Here is an 18,525-nt window from a genome sequence, read left to right as displayed (position 1 = left end):
AAACGTACATAATACAGAATCATCGTTTGATATATGCAGAGAATGACAAAATCATCTCTGGCTAGAGACTAAAGGTATTTACTAAAGTGGCTTGCCACAATTACAACTTGACACATATGAGCCGCGCCATGACAAAACCAACATAGTGGGTTTGCGACCAGCATGGATCCAGACCAGCCTGCGCATCCACGCAGTCTGATCAGAATCCATGCCATTCGCTATCAGTTTCTCTACTTGTAACAGGGTTTGTTAGCGAACAGCATGGATCCTGATCAGACTGCGCGGATGCGCAGGCTGGTCTGGATCCATGCTGGTCGCAAATGCACTATGTTGGTTTTATCATGGCGCGGCTCATATAATTTATTTTCCTACATAATATGCTATCTTAAGTTATACTCTAGCATACATGTCCGTCGAACTCTGTACTTTCAGTTCTTTGATATGTATTATACGTAGGAGTTATTAAGTCCTACGTAGGAGTTTAAAAGTCCTACGTAGGAGTTTTAAACTCCTAATTAGGTTTTTTTTATCTCCTACGTAGGAGTTATAAAGTCCTACGTAGGAGTTACAAAGTCCTACGTAGGACTTATAAAGTGCTACGTAGGAGTTATAAAGTCCTACGTAGGACTTACAAAGTCCTACGTAGGAGTTTAAAAGTCCTACGTAGGAGTTATAAACTCCTAATTAGGCTTTTTTATCTGCTACGTAGGAGTTTATTTTTTAATAGAACATTATGAATTGGCACCAGGACTCTTCCGTACCAGGACGCTTCCGTACTGTCAAGCTTAGTCAAAATTGGTTGTATATTAATGGCGATAGAACAATAATTGATAATTACAAATGTTCACGATAAAATATAAAACTGCCTAACATTTTAAATGACTGTCCCACTTTTTTTTATAAATTGAACATTACCGATAATTTCTGAAGGATACAGATATCTATTTCTTGCATATCAGACAGGATTATCTACCGTTTTCACCGGTGCTATACACCCCTCATGTGAGACAAGTCGCATGCGTTAAATGACGTCATTGACGCGCGCCTTTTAGGAATGAATCGCGTTCTTATGATGACGTAATTTTTCCTTATGAATGAACGCTACTATAAGAAAAAGTGCGTAATGACAATATCAGTTTTCATAATTCTGTTCCGAGAATAATTGACATGCAATTTGCAAGAAAAAGAATCAAACACTGGCTGTCGGTGCAGACGGGAATATTTAACTCTCGGGTAACTGTTTAGTAGAAACTCGGCAGAGCCTCGTAACCGCTGTAAACAGTTACCCTCGAGCTAGATATTCCGGTCTATTTAAGATTCTTATAGTGGGAAACGGGGGTTATTGGTTACTTAGGTGACTTTTATTAAATCAAAGCACAGAAGGCGCTGAATTTGTTTGGGTCTCAGAATGTCAGAAAGGTGAAGGTTGTGAGATTATAAACCAATTTGTTTTTGTACAGTGCCACCAATGCTTTCCAGGGTTTTAATTGTAGTAAATTGGCTATAAGACTAATTGCAACACTGATATTCAATCCAATGTTTATTTGACTTAAACAATTTGAAAAAAAATGAGTTGCCAAAACTGGGATTTGAACTCCAGACCTCTCGCTACCAAAGTGAGCGCGCAAACCCCTCGGCCACGGAGAATTTATATGTTAACGGCTGAAGAAAACCATATTATTCTAAATAAGGGTTTGTAACGACGCTAACTGTTGTTTAACACTTGTGTTAATAATCATGGCGCTTACTATAAGCATATATATCTATAAAGAATAAAACAATATTAGAAATCTTCGGCCATTCAGGAATTATTTTGCTTGAAAATTAATGCGCCTGTCATTTGACCATCTTTACGCAGTGATCTCCCCTAAATTTTTCGGCGTTAGTGTACATATATAGGGAAGTAACCGCTTAAAAAAAGCGGACTACTTTCGGCATTTGCAATTAACAGCATTAGAGTCTGAAATTTCGCTACCATTATTTGTTTGGTCTGACGACCCAAACAAATAAAAATTGAAAATATGACGAAATGTAAACTTATTATATTTTAATCTGAACACTCACCATTTACTCTTGGATGGGCATAAATTCACTTTAAACAAAAATGTTTTAATTAAATGTATTTATACATTTAAAGTTTTACAAGATTAAAATGTGTACATGCAAAGTAGATCTAATATTCACTACATTGCATAGTGTCTTTAAGTTTATTGGTTTTTTAACGGTTTTATATACATTGATTCTATATTGCAAATAATATGTGTAGAAGTGAAGCGATCCTGTAACACAATTTTTCATGGTTTTTTTATCATAAATATAAGGCTCAAATTAAGATTTATCAACGTTGTAAGTTCCAAAACACATTATTTATAAAGATATTACCGAATTTAACATTTCATGTAAATAATGGAAGGTAATAAAAAATTATTTTTTATAAAGTCAATTTTTTCATGCTAATATTTTGATGATTACATATAATATGTACACATATTTGCAGTACATATTTTACATATTCTTCGGTGTTTGAAAATTGTTTTATAAGCATAATTATATACATATGCATGTATATAATTTCACGTAAGTGTGGTACGCAACCTCAATTACAACATACAGGATATTTAAATAAAATGGTTGTTACTGTTATAACATATCATATGTTAATGCAATGCTATTTGTTATCATGGACGCATATATAATAGTGTTGCAATATTTATTTTTAGCTCTATTTGACATTGAACATTGTTAGGCGATGTATACAAGCAATTATATAAAGTACGTTTTTTCCACTGTTTTATATTGCTATTCAATGACGTTTCATTGACCTTTTAACAAGCGTTGCCTTTTTTGTTCTCATTCTAAGAACCATTTCTGTAGGGGGAATAATGTCCGAATATTAAGAAAAGCTCTTCATTTTGACATTCTTGTCCCACATCAAACAGTGTCTATACATTTGTGCATAATAGTTTGGTGTGCTCCTTTGAGATTAATGTAAAGGAGCTAGTAGTATTAAATATTAAGCGCACACAAATGTTTTGATAACACACTTAAATAATTATACATAAATTTATTACTTTGCATACAATTTGGACGTCATCAAACTACTTTTTTTGTGTAAATTGTTACCTCTATAGATTTTGTTGTTCCTGGACACAAGCCAGAGGAAACAACTACATTAGAAGACGATTTATAGATTTAAAAAAAGAACTTTGATTAACAGAGGGAATAACTATTTAAAATACCAGCAGAGAGATGAGTTTAATCGTGAAACACTGTAAAATAACTCGGTAGTTTCGAAGTTTTCATCGTAAAAACTTGTGTATATCAAAATCCACTTAGTATTTCCGTTTTATTTTTCCGTCGCGGCTTCACATTTTGTAATACTTAATATGTAAAAGTTTGTCAATGAGTTATTAACATCTATAATATTTTACAATAATTGACGGAAATATGTTAATGGAAAACGTTATTACTGTAAATGTATTTATATTTTTTGTGTAGATACACATAATTGCATTAATTCATCACATGAAGCGATAAGTTAGAAAAAGATTGTCCGAGTGACCATCAAAATCAGAATTTCTAGAAGATAACAGACGCGGCTACATGAATAAGTCGTAAAAGAGCAGGGAATATCCATACTAACAATAAGAGGACGGTAACACGAACAGGTTGTGCATAGAATAGCCAAACCAAAAATTAGAGGACGGTAACAAGACCAGGTTGTGCACAGAATAACCAAACCAAAAATTAGAGGACGTAACACAAACAGGTTTTGCACAGAATAGCCAAACCAAAAGTTAGAGGACGGTAATACGAACAGGTTGGGCATAGAATAGCCAAACCAAAAATTAGAGGACGGTAACACGATCAGGTTGTGCACAGAATAGCCAAACCAAAAATTAGAGGACCTAACACGAACAGGTTGTGCATAGAATAGCTAAACCAAAAATTAGAGGACGATAACAAGACCAGGTTGTGCACAGAATAGCCAAACCAAAAATTACAGGACGTAACACAAACAGGTTGTGCACAGAATAGCCAAACCAAAAGTTAGAGGACGGTAATACGAACAGGTTGTGCATAGAATAGCCAAACCAAAAATTAGAGGACGGTAACCCGACCAGGTTGTGCACAGAATAGCCAAACCAAAAATTAGAGGACGTAACACGAACAGGTTGTGTATAGAATAGCCAAACCAAAAATTAGAGGACGTAAAACGAACAGGTTGTGCACAGCATAGCCAAGTCAGAAATTTAAGACGATTAGAAATAACAGCAACAAAACCAAGTTGTAGATATGTACGGAACGCTCTAAAAAGTAATTCTTATGCAGTGGATTAGAGGGATGGGCATTAACAAGACAAAGTTGTATAGGTGTAGAAAACAGTTAATCTAAAATGCAAGAAGATTAGAGGGACAGAAACACAAAGAAGCTGTACATTTGCAAGAAGCAATGATGAGTGCTATTTATTTGTCATTATTTTTATGTGTTTTACCATCAGCAATTTCAAAAACATACTGCCACAAAGAAAATAGTGCCACTTTGAAATGTAATTACTTTCCAAATGAACTCCCAGAGAAGGTTTCTCGTGTTATTATACACAACTTTAGGAAATTTGATGAAAATCTAGTTGTAAATGGGTCATTTTTTGCAACAAAGAATTGGAGATTTGTAAAATATTTGGAAATAAGTGACGAATCAGTAGTCTCTGGTACATTAACATTGGATACAGGTTGTTTTAGTCAATTAAAGGTGCTTGCAGAATTACATTTACATTTAGCTTTAGCTGGTTTCATTTTATCTGCTGACGCTTTTGTTGGAGCAAACTCAGTCAGAGTATTAAATATGAGCTCATGCTTCAGACTGGATATGCAAGATTTCTTAGCCAGTTTAAACGGAACAAATAAATTAAGAAATCTTAAAGTGTTAGCAATATCAAGGCTGGGTCATTACATAGGACCACTTGTGGTTGATTTAAACTTTGGAAACATCTTACAAACGAAACGAGTAAGAGAAATTGAAATCATCGCCTCAGAAATATCTTATTTGCGTCTTAGCATTTTTGCTTGTGTTAAATCTTTAGAAAAATTCAATGTTTCTCATTCACAACTTAGTCATGCAGATAACAAAGGATTCAATATCAGTGATCTTTCATCGTTAAAAGTTATAGATTTAAGCTATTTGGAACTCCCAAAAACTGCCATGCCTCCTCCTGGAAAATTAGTGTTATCAAATGAATATTTGACAGATGAACGGATTATTAGTGTGCTCAGTGGTATACTGACAATAATAAGTGTAAATGGGACATCAATTTTCCCGAAAACAAATTCTATATGGATTATTAACTGCACGCTCCCAATCAACAAACCTTTGCCTATTCACGGGCGAGAATTGGTCATTAAGCAAAATAATCTGAGACATTTCGACTTACGGTGCACCAACAATTCGATTTCAAGTATTGAAGTGGTAGATATTTCAGGAAATGGCCTCCAGTTCTTTACTCCGTTTGCTGCAACATGTTTACCTCAAATTAAAATGCTAGACTTTACGAATAATCAATTATTCATAATGGAAAAGCAAAACATTTCATTATTCGCAAAGCTGGCTGGATCTTTTAGTTATTTACAGTTTATTAGTTTTTCAGCAAACAATTTACAGACAATTCCTTACAACATGTTTTCGAACAATTCTGCCCTGGAGGTCATAGACCTTTCTTTTAACAAACTTCAACAGGTAACTTTCAGTTTGGAACATTTATGCAAACTGAAAACTTTAAACCTAAGAAACAACTTAATACACATTTTGAATGATCTCTCAATCGACCGTCTAAACTCTATACCTGATAGTTCTTACCATAAAAAGAAGAACGCAACTGTTATTCTTGCGTCAAACAGCATTTCATGTTCCACATGCAACGCAAAACATTTCATCCAATGGATTCTCACAACCAATTATGTCAATATAACATCGCAAAACCTGAAATGTCTAGATAATGATGGTCGAAAAACTGACATCAGTGAAAAGACAGTGCAACATTTAGAACACTTATGTAACTTACTCTTGTACATTATTTCATCATGCTCGTCTGCCATTCTCTTCATTCTCATAATCGTTGCATTTGTTTATAAACTATACAAAAGGCGGTTTCTTATAAGACAAAGGGAGCATAGATATAATGTAATTGAGCGTCTCCGTGTTGGTCTTCACCAATACAAATATGCGTGTTACCTTGTCTATTCACTTGAAGATAGCGGTAACGAAGAATGCGACAGTGAACAAAGATATATGATCGACAGTGAACACTTTATGAATCGAGAATTTGTAGAAAATTACTTTATTGCACCCCTTAAAAGAAACTTACAACATGAAATAGGAGCAGAGAGACAGTTGGTATGTTGCGACGAAGATTCTGATGGAGGCCGCAGTGATTTTGATGTGTTCTTCAATAATTTAGCATCATCGTCGTCTGTCGTCGTTATTGCTTCAGAGAAATTCTTCAGTAATGCGTTATACTGTTGGATGTTGGAACAAGTCATTGCACAGGAAAAACAGATCATATTTTTGATTGAAGATGGTATTGGTATAGCTCATAAAATAAGGAAGGAAGAAACTAAAAGAATTTTTAAGAATTGTAAAAAATTTAAATGGAAAATCGAAAATGGTGAATTGATCTTAAAGACTTCATGGAATGAAGTGTGTCTAGCCATTTTTGACGGCACGTGTTTATCAGAAAATGATAACTGAAGGATCGTATTGTGTATATGGTCTCTTAATTGAAACCGTCAATATCTTAATATCAGTAACTAAATGATAGGTATTTGTCAGGATCCTCTCTCGTTTTTGTACATATATGTTCTCCTGCTAATGTAAATATGATCTGCTGTTATTGAAGATAAGATTTCTTGTTATTGTCAATGTAATATCTTGTTAGTGTAAATATAAGCTCTTAATTGTTATTGTAAATATAATCTCGTTTTGTTATTATAAGTATAATCTCTTGTTATTGTAAGTATATCAATCTCTTGTTATCTCTTGTTATTTTAAATATGATTTTTTGTTATTGTCAATCCCAGCAAACACAAGACGTCAGACCAACGTCAGATTTAAGTCAGGTTCTGACGTCGGATGACGGTCGGAAAAACGGTTGGATTTGAAAGTTTTTTTGACGTAATAATCTGACGTCAGGTAGACGTCAGAATCTAACCATTATTTAACCTTTTTCTGACCAAAATCTGACCATTATCTAACCATTTTCCGACCGCAATCTGACCATTTTCCGACCTAAACCTAACCAGTTTCTAACCATTTTCCTACCTCAATCTGACCATTTTCCGACCTAAAGATTAACCCTTTTCTGCCCTAAATCATTTTCTGACCTTCATCTGATCATTCCCCTAATCTTTTTTGTTTCACCACGTCATAAATATTTTCTGGCTAATCATGATATGATCGAATTTAATGTATCTCATTCTATTAAGTAACTTTCCCTCCAATGAAATGTATAACAGAAAACTAAAAGCAAAAATATGTTTTATGCTTTTTTAATTTAAAATAAAAGTTGCAATTTTAAGCTGATACATACAATTTTAGTAAATTCTGCAAGGTTAAATAATTTTCATAAATTAAACAAAATAAAACATAAAATAAGTTAATTACAAAACAAAAAGTATTACAAAAACAATGACATAAATGAAACTAAGAAAACATGTACACATATTAAAGAACAAAACAATGTATGCACATTTCTATCAAAGTTTGCCTTATCAAATAAAATAATGAAAATATTATAATTTAAGAAAAGTTAAAAGATTCTGATAATAATGTTTCAAGCAATTAATGACAGATTTTCAGTATTTTAACTATATTTCTACAGCATTTCTAAAACATTTAGTGCCATTTTGCATATTTTGATCTCCTTTGATAATTGTCAGTAATGTATAAATTGCTGCCTTTTAGTTACTTCACAAAGTTATACTTTTAGATATCCATGAGAATTAGCACGAATTTTGAGGTGTGATGCTTTAAGATATGACCTTCTTTCAGCACCCCTCGTCTGTCCGGAGGATATGTAGCGTTTGTAGCGTCCAATAGCGTGTGTGACATCATTTTCACTGAAAAAAAAAATTATGAAACATGGAAAAATAACAAGCAAAAATGTTTTCATGGTTATCTTAACTTAATGAACAATTTTGCCAACTTTTTATAAGAGAGCTTTAACAAAAATTAAAAGTAAACATAAATACTGAACATTTAAAAAGCCGCTTTTAAACTCCAGTTTAGTATGGATTAAAGTATGTAATAGAATTTACAAAAATCTTACTTTCCTATGTTTCTTTTTACATATTCACGTGTTTCCGTCCCTCCGGCCTTTGAGAGCATGTCCAACACTTTAACTACCTGAAAAGAAAATTATATTCTAACTTATGTATATATTCTACGTTTGAATAGAACAGTTACGCAAATCTTAAATATTTCATAGTTTTAAATTAAAGATTTAATGCCGAAATGTCTGGAACCAAAACGTCTTGGGTTATTTGGGACAGGAACGTTTTGGGTTATTTGGGACCGAAACATCTTGGTCCGAAATGCTCGAAATCGTACAAATTCATTCTCAATGCTCAGATTTTAACTGACAAAAACATCACAGTTTAAGAAAAATATGAAAACTAAGCATTCTCTTTGATAGTACTGAAAGGTATATTATAAACTCTTCACAAGCAGAGTTAAACCATGTCAATTTTAAAAAGATTTATTATTAGACATTATCGCGAATTTGTGTGACATTTTACTTCAGCTGTTCAAATAATGATAATTAAATTTAAGAGTGCTTGCAATCATGCAATTATTTATCAAATACAAAGTAAAAATAAATCTAAATAAATTGAACTGACCTTTTTGTTCAAGAAAATCTATAATATTCACTTTATCAATGCATCCCGATTCCTGACCGACAGCCAAAACGTAACGCCTACGAATTTGAATTTCCATCCACGTGACTTTAGATTCGAATTATAGGTTAATTATATTTTCTTTCCCCTTTATGTCACTATGATTAAATGTTAAAGCATTATTTAAAAAAACTCGTGACTTTGATACATATAATGTACCACAAATGATAATATTATAACGTTAAATGATTGGAACTGGTAAACAGATATGTGGCTATAAATAGATTTCATAACAATAACACATGTAACTTGCCTATATACAGCGCCACCTATATGTTTTATTAGGTTGCAGCGCCGCGATCTTGGTCTGTATTTATATAAGAACACTTCATTTGTAATCCAAATAACATTTGAAAAAAAGTTTAAATGATTACAACAGCGAATAAGGATTATTTTTTGTTATTTTTTTACCTCTGTCAGGACACTGACCAGAACCTAACGTTAGTACGACGTCAAAAAGAAACGTCTATTAGACATCGGTATTTTAACGTCAGATTTACGTCGTATTTTGGTCGCCGACGTCGTGACCAAAATCTAACATTAATCCGACGTTATTTTAACGTCATGTGTTTGCTGGGATGTAATCTATTTAGTGTAAATACATTCTCCTGTTAGTGTATATACATGATCTCTGACGATAATCATCATTTAAATGTCAGTAAATTCACCTCCCTAAATATACATGTAATGTAACTATGCTTTTTTAAAGTATTGGTGATGCTGGACAACTTGATAGTTATATTTTCACTTTTGTTTACTATAATACGACTTTTATTTTAATGAATAATCCTCTTGTGACGTCACAGTAAAACCTTTATGTCCATCATTACCGGTTAATTCATGTTATAAACATTCAGTCACAAAAACATCATCAATAATAACGTTGCTACATAGGTATACCTACACGAGATAACAAAATAAAGAATAGAAACAATTTGTCAGTCGTTGTTAATCAATTCGATTTACGATACCGACCCAAATGTAGACTGAAATAAGACTTGTTTGTTTGGGTTTTTTGTAAAACGAGTATGGGAATTTGAATAGTTCTTAATGTTTTATATTAAGTCAATAATTCAGATACAATGTAAACGTTTTTTTAACAATACAATATATTAGACGTTACGATATTGTAATGTTATAGTTTATGATGGCCAAGCCTGTCGTCTAATAGCAATTGCTCATAAACACAGAGCAACATAAGAAATCATTTGTCTTGCCTTCCTCTCTCATGTACAGACACAATCAAACCGAGTCTGTAATTCCCATGTAAGTTTGCTGTGTTTTAATGCTTCCGATGAATCACTTTTTTCAGATATTAAATCATTATTAAAAAATCCCAAACAATGTAATTATCAATTTGAAATAAAATACAAACAACAGTATATTTTTGGCTATCCCCCATACTGGTTAAAAATTGCTGTACTGATTGATTCCAAATTTTTGAACCGGAAAATATATTCGTGCACGCTAACAGTGCATGTCCAAAAATATTTCGCTTTAAAGTTTCTCCTTATTTAAAAGCTTGCATTCAATAAGGCCATCAGGCGTTGTCCGGTTAGCTCAGTACGTAGAGCTTTTGACTTTGAATCGGACGACCCGGGTTTGATTCCTATACGGAGACGGTCGTTGTGATTGGTTTAAACAGATTTATTTTCAGCTCGATTGCGAAACAAAAATCAGCAATCTTTCCCAACACCGGAAATCACACTTCGTTGTGATTGATCATGAAATCCTGTCTACAGTCATTCGCACAAGAAGTTAAAATATGGCAAAAAAAACGTTACATTGATAGGACTTACAATACATCACTTTTTGCGTAATTGTTCATATTGATATATCAACGGATTAATTATTGCAGAACATTCTTAAGTAGCGTATTTTATTATTAGATAAGTATAAAAGGTAAAAAGCTGTAACACATACGCCTATGAATCAAAACTTATCTATCTTGAATTGCAATCTGTTTAAATACATGGAAGAAATGGAAATCATGAATCTCAAGTGTGTAAGCCTTTTTATTGTGTTACACAATTATTGCGTCTTTTGACCGAGTACGTAAAAATAGTTATTGTTTCTCCCACAGCTTTTTAAGCGTTATCATTGCTTTAATCTGTAAAACGACTTGATGACAACAAGCAGTTTCCTTTTCCATTTACAGATTGATGTACATTTTTATGTTTTTAGCAAAAGCTACTTAACCCTAATATTTTACTCTGCTTAAAAGGAAGTTTAATAATAACAAAAAGCTGTGAGAAATGAAGAACATATGGTTTCGATACTAGAATTAAAATGTCAAGTGTGAACGCTCTTTTTGTTACATGTATGATTGTGCACTTAAAATTCGTTTTAAAACAAGTGCTGTTTAAGATATACAAGCACTTGAGGTGTACATTGCACAGCAATCATTTTATCACTAACAAGGAGAAATCAGTATTTATAGCCTTGCATGGGTATAGTCTTAAATTTTCTATGAAAATGTAGAAACGCGTAACAACACTTGACAGTACGGAGAAGTTGCATCTCCAAGACGAATTTAAGATTACCCGAGAGATCATGGTTTCGATCCGTTTCAAGCGTGTGCACCGTTCTCCGGGTGCTAAAGTGATTGGAAAAGTAAGAAACGTTGTGGCCAAATTCACCTATTTCCAGGGTGGAAAACTCGTCAGTTTGTCATAAATGTGATCAATTTTATTTTTTACTATGAAAAAATAATCGATAATTGGAAATTTCTATATTGTTTCTTTTTTCAGTATCAATTATTGGTCAATCGCCATTATAATACCTAATATTTTGAATGCAATTCAACTGGACAGCGAAACATAAGAGCATAATATAATGTCACTTTAAAAATCAGGACAAGGTTGATATCTCGAAAGCATTAAAAATCACAAAATTACATGAAATTTGCAGGTTTGATTGAAACTGCATGTACGTGCACTCTATGTTTAACACCAAAATACTTTGAAATCAGTGATCCCGAAAAGTTCATATTTGCTTTTGGTATGAAACTTGGGCAAACGCATCTAGCAAAACTTCTCTTTTATTTATACAGAAAATTTCAAAGCAATGCATGCACGTAGGTCTAACGCGGGATTTAAGGATCATTTGGGAAACGATACACAGATCGCTATTATATTTAAAATTGGTTTAAGTTGGATCGTGTCGGTCGTTTTTAATATTGATATTGAAGAGTTTTTTAAATGCATAATATAATTAAACCGTACCGTGACAAAACCAACATAGTGTGTTTGCGGCAGTCTGATCAGGATCCATGCCCCTATAACAAGTAGAGAAACTGACAGCGAACAGCATGTATCCTGATCAGACTGCGCAGATGAGCAGGCTGGTCTGGATCTATGCTGGTCGCAGGCCCATTATGCTGGCTTTGTCATGGCGCGGATCATATATAGGTTGTAGATTCGCCTATTTATGATATTCTAAATATTGTTTTTTTTTAATACTTGACAATGACATATCACACTTTTCTCTGTTGTTTAAAAAAACGATTAATATAATTTGTCCATTTCTAACACGCTTTTATAATAAAATATTTAATGATTGCGTATTTCCTGAATGCTGGGGAGAAGGTATTATTGTACCAATTTTTAAAGGTGGGGCTCATGAAGCAAAATCTTTCGCGGAGTTATTCTAAATGATATTTTGTCAAAAATATATTCTAAATTATTGGTTGATAGGCTTATCAATGGCCTTATAAATATGAAAAGAAATATGGATAATCAATATGGTTTTCAAAGGAATAAATCAACTATTGACTGTATTTTGTGTTACATGCTATATTAATAAAGACTTTATCGAGTACGAAAAAATTCATCAAATGTACTCTTGACATCTTTATAAAAATATAAAAGAGAACTATGTTCTAAGTTAGCAAACCATTCTTGTTTAACAACATCTAAAATGCGATTTTTAAACTCTATCAAAATACATTCTTATCTATGTAATTTTTTTGATCAAAAACACATGAAAATCCACAAGCGTTCAAAATTGTTTTCACATTTGTGACCCAGTTTACACATCCACTATTGCTGTCATTTAATGTTATATTATACATTGGTTTTAATAAGTTATTATCAGTGTTAACAATTTTCATCCAGTATTTTATTATTCTTATATATCTATTTACATACAATTGGTCCCTTCCCAATTCGCCATATACATATGCATTACATGTATTCTGTCTCACTTTTAATAATCTTTTGCAAAATTTTTAACGAATTCTTTCAATTTGTTTCGACTAAGAATATGCCAAGACTTCAAATGAATAGTTCAGAATAGAAACAACAAAAGCATCAAATAAATGATAAAATAACTTTGGACTTAGATCATATTCATTACATTTACATAATAACACATGCACAGACTTTAACGTGTTTCTGATTCAATAAAAAGCTACCAGTGAAGTCAAAAACTGTTCCCAGGTAGTTAAAGTCATTTACCACTTCAATTTTTTACCATCATAATACCAAATCTCTTTTGGTAAGAGCCCACCCCTTTTACGAAAGACCATTATTTTTGTTTTGTTGCATTTACTTTAAGTCCCGAGTTATCACTTTTTAATAATAATAATAATCTTTTAAAGTGTCTAAAAGTTTTTGAGTTTTCTCAAGTGATTGACCTATGATGGCCATGTCGTCAGCAAACAACAAAAGTATTAAAACTATAATCTCCAATAAGAGACCAGCGTCGACACTGTTTTGCAAAAACAATTCTAAATTTTCCATAAAAAGAGAAAATAGCAGAGGAGACATTACCTCCCCTTGATGTAAGCCTACAACATAATTAAAATAATCAGAATAATTAGAAAATGTTTTACTTTTTAATACATATCCCTAACAATTCTAAGTATTTTACCTTGTGTAACAGAACTGTACAATTTCAATCATAATCCATTTCTATAAATTGAAGCGAATCAGTCAATCATATCAACAAAAATAACATCTTTTATTTAGGAAATAGATATCAATTCTAGGTGCATTGTTGTAGAATAATGCACGGTTTGAGTTCAAATGCGTAGTAATATGAGCCGCGTCACGACAAAACCAACATAGTGCGTTTGCGACCAGCAAGGATCCAGACCAGCCTGTGCATCCGCGCAGTCTGATCAGGATCCATGCTGTTCGCTTACCAACTCTATTACAAGTAGAGAAACTGAAAGCGAACAGCATGTATCCTGATCAGACTGCGCGGATGCGCAGGCTGGTTTGGATCCATGCTGGTCGCAAACGCACTATGTTTGTTTTGTCATGGCACAGCTCATATAATCACGAAGGCCGATAGGACTAATGACGTATGAATAAATATTGCGTCAACAGTAGATCTACCTTTACGGAAACCAAATTGAGCATCTGAAATAGTATTGTTATCATTACAAAAGCGCTAAACTCTCTTATTAATAACAGTAGTAAAATGTTTAGATAAACAGCTAACAAGCGTAATACCCCTATAATTATTCACTTCTTTTTTATTTCCCTTCTTACGTAAAGGTAAAATTACACCCATCGGTCCATTTGTCAGGGAAAAAAATCCAGAATCCAATATACAATTAACCACATAAATGCGATGACAAAATATCAGCACTTTCTATAAAATACTCATTTAATAGGCAATCATTACCACATGCTTTGTTACGCTTCAATGATTTCACTGCAGACGTTATTTCACTCACAGTTATAAGCAAGTCCAATTCTGGAAATGCATCATTAGCAGAATCAAAATTATTATTATCACAAAACAATTCAGCGTCATCATTGTAACAATAAAACATTTCATTGCAAATATTTGAAAAGTATTCTTTGAATTCTTTAATCGAAATTTCATTCTCAACATTTAAAGTATTTCTAAAAATTTCTAGGCTTACTATTTTTCAAAGTTTGTATTTCAAGCATTTTAATTTTGTAATACGCATATTTTTTCTTACGCATAATATTTTTATACAAAGAGTTTTGTTCCTGTTTAGTTATTGTATCCTGTTTAGTTCTGTTTTATCACAATTAAGTAGCCTCAATTTTTCCAACTAAGCAGAACGAGCTACCGTACAGTCCCTATCGCCATGTGTTAAAATGCTTGTACACTTTCAGAATTTTCCGATATATATATTGGATTGAAACAAGGAGAGCCACTTTCACCAATAAAGTTATACTCTTCATAAATGATGTATGCAAAAATATTGACCTTAGTAGTTTATCAGATTATGATCTAAACCAATTATGTGTATTTATGTTGCTTTATGCTGATGATATGGTTGTATTTTCTACCGATCCTAATACTTTACAGGATCACTTTAACTATGTATACCAATATTCGAAACAATGGGGTCTAAAGATCAATATAAAAAGACCAAAATTTGTACTTATGAAAAACGTAAATCTCGAGAGCAAAGACAATTTTACATTGATGATAAAGTTATTGATATTGTAGACAGTATATGCTACCTAGGAGTGACTTTTGTTTCAAATGGTAACATTGCTAAAACAGCTAAGATTCTTTATTACCAGGCTTTAAAGGCAATGTACAATTTGTTAAGTCTTTTTACAAGAATACATGTCGATATTATAAGGAAGCTTAAACTAAAGAGACCGACCGTTATCATAGATAGACAGGATAGATTGTGTGAACATTATACAACGCATGTTGTTGAAAGTGAATACCATTTTCTTTTAATCTGTACACATTATTCTGAAATTCGCAAGAACTTTTTTCCAAACACAGCATGGCCATATTTACCTTAATTTTATCGTTTAATGTCAAGTAGAAATCAATCAACTTTACTGAATGTATCGAAATTTTTAAATGAAGCATTTTTGAAAAGAAATGAAATTAATTAGTAAGTTAATGCATGTCATATACTTTACTGTTTCTCCAAATCAGCTTCGCAATGATGAAACAGTTATGTAACAATTATATGTCATTTGATGTATGTGTTATTTGTATATATTGTAGTTTGTCAACCTTTGCAAAAAGGCATTTTGTATGCTGATTATTGCAAATAAAATATTAAATTGAATTGAATATGATTTTGCAAATGTCAGATGTCGTTCCTTTTTTGCAATTTACGAACGGCCAAGCCATTCAAATGTTTTACATTAAATTTGTATTAACTAGTATTTGTTACAAGCCACTTTATATATTTCCGTTTAAGTCTTCCGCATAACATTTTTTTTTGTAAGAGATTGTTAACAAGCAATTTGTCTTTCATAATAGTTTATGAAAGTTGATAGAATGGTTTATTAAACATTACATTGTGACGTGTCTTCATAAATCTGTTTAATGGATGTTTTATTTGATTTTCTCTTTTAAAGACTGTCAAGTAAATGTTGTGATATTTTCAAATATGGAATAACTGACCACTTGATTCGGCAATTTGCTATATAACAAACATTTTTGTGTCACCCAGATATTTAAAACAGGATTAGAAGGCATTAATACGAACTTTAGCAAGGGACAGTAAAACTAGAATTCATAAATTATCCTGGCCGGGATTTAAAACAGGATTAGAAGGCATTAATACGATCTTTAGCAAGGAACAGTAAATCTAGAATTCATAAATTATCATGGCCGGGAGAATGTAAATCATCAGAGGAATCAACAAAAATGAATGTTATATATTTATTATTATTGTCATGTGTTTTGATATCAGCAATTTCAAAAAGATACTGCCACAAAGAAAATAATGCCACTTTGAAATGTAATTACTTTCCAAATGAACTCCCAGAGAAGGTTTCTCGTGTTATAATACAAAACTTTAGGAAAGTTGATGTTAATCTAGTGGTAAATGGGTCAATTTTTGCAACAAAGAATTGGAGTATTATAAACTATTTGGAATTGTCTGACGAGTCATCATTCCACGGTACATGTACATTGAATGCAAGCTGCTTCAGTCGTTTGCAGATGCTTTCAGAACTACATTTACATTTAGCTGATTTCATTTTATCTGCTGACGCTTTTGTGGGAGCAAACTCAGTCAGAGTATTAAATGTGAGTTCGTGTGTTAGACTATATATGCAAGATTTTGTATTAAGTTTAAATGGTTCAAATAAATTGACTAATCTTAAAGTGTTAGCAATGTCAAGGCTGGGTAATTATAGGGACCCGCTTAATATCAATTTGAAGTTTGGAAAAATCTTACAAACGAAAGGAATTATAGACCTTGAAATCATCGCCTCAGAAATAGCTTATTTTGATCTAAGAATTTTTGATCAGGTTAAAACATTAGAAAAAATTAATGTTTCTCAGTCCCAACTTAGTCATGTAGAAGGCGGCAAAAAATTCAACATCAGTGATCTTGTATCATTACAAGCTATGGATTTTAGTTATTTGGTACTCCCAAAAACTTTAATGCCTCCTCCTGGTAAATATATGTTTTTAAATGAATATTTGACAGATAAAAAACCTATTCGTTTAATAAGTAGTATACTGACACCCGTGAGCGTAAATGGGACATCCATTTTCCCGAGAATGATTTCTATATGGATTATTAACTGCACGGTCCCAGGCAACATACCTTGGCATATTCGCACGCGAGAATTAGTCTTTAAGCAAAATAATCTGAGATATTTCGACTTACGGTGCACCAACAATTCGATTTCAAGTATTGAAGTGGTAGATATTTCAGAAAATGGTCTCCAGTTCTTTACTCCGTTTGCTGGCACATGTTTTCCTCGAATGAAAAAGCTAGACTTTACGAATAATCAATTATTCATAATGGAAAAGCAAAACTTTTCATTATTTGCCAAGTTGACAGGATCTTTTAGTTATTTACAGTTTATAAGTTTTTCAGCAAACAATTTACAGACGATTCCTTATAACATGTTTTCAAACAATTTTGCCCTGGAGTTCATAGACCTTTCTTTCAACAAACTTCAACAGGTGACATTCAGTTTGGAACATTTATGCAAACTGAAAACTTTAGACCTAAGAAACAACTTAATACACATTTTGAATGATCTCTCAATCGACTGTCTAAACTCTATACCTGATAGTTCTTACCACAAAAAGAATAACACAACTGTTATTCTTGCGTCAAACAGCATTTCATGTTCCACATGCAACGCAAAACATTTCATCCAATGGATTCTCACAACCAATTATGTCAATATAACATCGCAAAACCTGAAATGTCTAGATAATGATGGTCGAAAAACTGGCATAAGTGAAAAGACAGTGCAACATTTAGAACACTTGTGTAACTTACTCTTGTACATTATTTCATCATGCTCGTCTGCCATTCTCTTCATTCTCATAATCGTTGCATTTGTTTATAAACTATACAAAAGGCGGTTTCTTATAAGACAAAGGGAGCATAGATATAATGTAATTGAGCGTCTCCGTGTTGGTCTTCACCGATACAAATATGCGTGTTACCTTGTCTATTCACTTGAAGATAGCGGTAACGAAGAATGCGATAGTGAACAAAGATATATGATCGACAGTGAACACTTTATGAATCGAGAATTTGTAGAAAATTACTTTATTGCACTCCTTGAAAAAGAAACTTACAACATGAAATAGGAGCAGAGAGACAGTTGGTATGTTGTGACGAAGATTCTGATGGAGGCCG

At 32.6% G+C, this 18,525-nt stretch overlaps 1 long non-coding RNA gene across 1 annotated transcript; it reads right to left on the bottom strand.

Annotated features, from left to right (window-relative positions):
• Nucleotides 1-7,471: 7,471 nt before the first annotated feature.
• Nucleotides 7,472-9,072, bottom strand: LOC132718603 (uncharacterized). Its single transcript, XR_009624115.1, has 3 exons — nucleotides 8,892-9,072; nucleotides 8,321-8,397; nucleotides 7,472-8,111 (listed from the first exon to the last, which is right to left on the bottom strand). It is a non-coding gene; the product is annotated as an uncharacterized LOC132718603 (long non-coding RNA).
• Nucleotides 9,073-18,525: the final 9,453 nt, after the last annotated feature.

Source organism: Ruditapes philippinarum, unplaced genomic scaffold, assembly GCF_026571515.1.
Source record: "Ruditapes philippinarum isolate M1 unplaced genomic scaffold, ASM2657151v2 ctg856_1_1_1_1, whole genome shotgun sequence".
NCBI classification, from domain to species: Eukaryota; Metazoa; Mollusca; class Bivalvia; order Venerida; family Veneridae; genus Ruditapes; species Ruditapes philippinarum.
The sequence above is the reverse complement of the archived record's forward strand: the minus strand, read 5'-3'. Positions and strand labels throughout refer to the sequence as shown.